Genomic DNA, 4,187 nt, shown 5'->3' on the forward strand with positions numbered 1-4,187 from the left:
TAAGATTCGGCCGGCACAACCGAAGGAGAAGGAGAAATCGATCTGGAAAGGGAAAAACACATTGAATGCTCCAAGTGCAAATGAATGGGTCATTGCAAAAGACAATGCTCAAAAAGAAGACCCAAGAATCCAGGGGGAGAAATTAAGGTAAGTAAATTTACATTACATGAAAATCTAATTTTTGCAACACATGTATGTACCTTAGCTAATCCTACTTGCTCTACTATAGATTTCTCTTCAAAATTAGATATGCATGATAATAATGTAGTGAATAAAGTTGATTCAAATAAGAATAACTCAAAATTATTCAATAAAAATAAGAAATTAACTCTTAATAAATTAGGAATACAAAATAATATTTTAAAAGAAAAAATTGATAAATTAGAAAAGATTAGTAATAATTTGACCAAATTATAAAATCTAGACTTGGATTACATCTCTAGGGTAAAACTTAAACCCTACAAACCAAGTTATAATCAAGTGCCTTTTAATTATGAAACTAATCAATAAACCATAAATTAATAACTTTCAACTTAAAACACAACTTGAAAACTGCCTAAAGTTATAACTTAAAATTAACTAATGATTGCTTAGCCAAGGCTAGGTAAGATAAAGAATTAGGCGTGATTTACACTTGACTAATTAGACCTAGGGATTTCAAAAAGAAAATTAATTATCTAATTTCTTTGAAAGACTTTGTCTAGAAGTGATGGATGACCCCATACCCAAGAAGACCTAGTGGCTCGCCACAACCTGGAAGCTAATATTTGAAATGTATGTTTAATTGACTAATTAAAAAATCTAAGTCTAACTCAAATGTAAATTAATCCTTAGATGATTATCTAAATTGAAAATTAACCATCTCACAAAACTACTAAGGCTCCCTGTTTGTAAATCTATAAAAGGGTGAGATGGACATAGGTTTAAAGTAGTTCCAAATTAATTCAATTAAATTAACTTAATTAATCTCGATAAAATGTTTAAATCATAAATAGAGTATATTTTTTAATTAATTTCAAAAGGCTAATTATTTTTAATAAGAGTAAATTATAATTATTTTTTTAATAATTTCATAATTCAAAATCATTATTTACAAAATTATAATCATAATTAAATTTCAAATTATTAAATTTTCAAAATCAAACTAATATTTTAAATCTCAATTTCAATATTTCTAAAATCAAAATTCTAAGTTAAACTTAAATATTCTTCGAAATTCAATATTTTGAAATCTAGATCAAACTTAAATATTTTCAAAATTAATATTTTTGAAATCCAAATTTAAAGTCAAAATTAAAGAATGAACATAAACTTTAATTTATTTTTTTAAAAATTCTCTAAATTTAAGTTCAAACATAAACATTTTTCAATATCTATAAGTTGAAAATTAATTTAGGTCCATCTCACACACACTCATAAGCTGAACATACTTGATAACCTAGAATGGGTGAGATGGAAAATTAGGAAAACAAATAATAACCTTTATGTTTTTTTATACTTTTGACTCTAAAACCCTCACAAATTCTTAGCATTAATTAAGGGGAGTGCAAAGAAATTTAAAGACTTTAATTCTTATTATTTTTGAAAGATTTCAAAAAGTTCAAAATATCAATTTTTTGTAAAAATGAATTATCTTTGACAGAAACTAAGTATTTGCTAAAATATTTTCAAGTATTTTTACAAGAAAATATTTTTAAAAAAGTTAAATACTTCTAATCAAGTTTTTAAATTGATCAAAGTCTTTTTAAAATCTAAGTTTTTAATTAACTTATTTTGAAAATAAGCCTTTTTAGCAAAGTCTTTTTTAAAAAAGTCTAAGTTTAAAAGCTAAGTACTAAATTCTTTTTAAAAGCTAAGTTTTGAAAGTACTAAATTTATCAAAGGAGTTTTTTAAAGTATTTTCAAAATTAAAAAATTTAGCTAAGTTTTTTTTAGGAAGACTATAACAGTTTCAAAACTTATGTTTATCTAAGTTTTTTTAAATAGCTAAGTATTTTCAAAAATCGCTACTTTAGCTAAGTTTTTTTTTTTAAAAAAAATGAAATTATTTTCAAAGCTAAATTTCATTGAGTGCTACCCTTCAGGGGGAGCTTAAAATTAAAAAGAATATTTTTTTTTACAACCCTCTTTCTACTTAGTATGCTTTTTTGATTTATGTCAAAGTGGGAGAGAGAAATCAAAGTTAAGAAAGTTAGAGATTTTAAACATAATTGTTATAAAAGGGGGAGCATAAGGGAGAGCATAGAGTTTTTTCTAAAATTATTATATTTATGCTCATGATACTTATGCTTAATTCCTTCATTTTATTGCATGAAGTTTTTTCTAAAATTATTGTATTTATTCTCATGATACTTATTTTTAATTCCTTCATTTTATTGTTATGTTTTACTTAACTTTCAACCGTGTTGCCATAATCAAAAAGGGAGAGATTGTTGGTGCGGGAAGCATCCGACAGTCGAACTTGTGCTTTGATTATGTCAAAGGGTTCAAAGTTAGGTTGTCTTGTTATCTAACATGTTTGAATGAGCTTGCAGGAAAGTCCTAAGTATACTTAGGCAAAAGTCCTAGCTGCGGTTAGAAAGGTGGAAAAACCCTTGGGGGTGGTAACCCTAGGTCCTAGGGGGTGGTAACCCTAGGTGAGCAAAAGTCCTAACTGCGATTAGACAAAGGGAAACCCCTAAGGGGAGGTAACCCTAGGCGGAAAGTCTTGGGGGGTCGAAGGCTTCGGGCAAAAGTCCTAGAGTCGAGGACTCTAGGTGGAAAGTTCTGGTGTCACGAACAAGGTGAAAGACTGGGTGGGTCGTGGAGCGGACGTCCAATAGAAATTCCTGGAGCATCGAGCGCTGAGCAAAAGTCTAGTTGGTCTAGAGGATCAACTGGCAACAGGTAAACTCTCCTGGGTGGAGTAGGTGAGGATGCGTTCTTCGATGAGGGAACAGTAGGCGTTTCGGTCGGGAATCCGAAGTCAGAAATGGATAGTCCGATGACTATCAGACATTTATGTATATGTTATTATTATGTGCTAACTTTGTGTTGTAGGGTATACTTGATATTTTGGGACTAACATATCTTGCAGGGACAAAAGAGAAAGTTTTGTCTCGGATGAACATTACCCGAGGCACCGCTCCATGGAGCTTGGAGGTGCTTCGGGTGCAAGGGCTGAGGAGTCTACGTAGCTGAGCCAGAGAAGCCCTCCAAAGGAGCTAGAGGCGCCTCAGACGTCTTGGAGGCACCCTCAAGGGTATCAGAGGCACCCTCAAGAGGATAAACAGCGGGTGAAGTTGAGCATATCCGCACTGCTAATCCGTCGGTGATGGAGGCACCCTCAAGGGCCTTGAAGGCACCCTCCACAGGATATATAAGCCTGTCACGAGCAGAGGCTTAGGACATCATCGAAAAAGCCATCTTTCTTCAGCGCACTGCTAATGAGACGATCCGGTTGAGCTATAACAAGAACCTGACGACCCGAAGCTGTGAAGTTTCAATTTCTTGTTGTTGGTATAGTTTTTTAGTACTGTATTATTGTAATAATCTCTTGTAATATTTGTGAGCTTATTGTTGTTACCTAAAGTAAACACTCAACGAGCGTGGGTCTTGGAGTAGGAGTCGCCCAAGGCTCCGAATCAAGTAAAAACACTTGGTGTCTTTCTGTGTTTGTTTTATATTTCCGCTGTATTTACTCGTTGATTTTCTAAAACGATAAGTGAAAGCCACGAGCACTATTCCCCCCTTCTAGCGCTTTTCGATCCAACAAAAGGTGTTTTATTTTAGTGTTTCAGGCAACTCAACCCTCTCCAGCCGGCCTACCCGGACCAACACTATTAATCCAATCAAACCTTTATATGGGATTTATTACTTAGGGTTTATTAATTTCAACCTTAGGTTAATGAGATTAATCAACTCCCATGTAATTGACGTTCCAAATAGGCTTTCTCTAATCCTAGTTGATTCATCTCCTTAAACCTATCATACTGACTCCGTTTAAATCCCAAAAAATATTTAAAAAAATACTCAGAAAATCTAGTGAGGTTATTTCTTTGATAACACATATTTTTTAATTACCAGATCTTACATTCTCCCCCACTAATAAAATTTGGTCCCCAAAATTATAGCTCCAACACAGGGGTCCTCATCTATTGGTAACAACTAAGTAACATGTTGGTGCGGGGAGCATCCGACGATCGAAC

Source organism: Zingiber officinale, chromosome 10A (genome assembly GCF_018446385.1).
Source record: "Zingiber officinale cultivar Zhangliang chromosome 10A, Zo_v1.1, whole genome shotgun sequence".
Taxonomy (NCBI): Eukaryota; Viridiplantae; Streptophyta; class Magnoliopsida; order Zingiberales; family Zingiberaceae; genus Zingiber; species Zingiber officinale.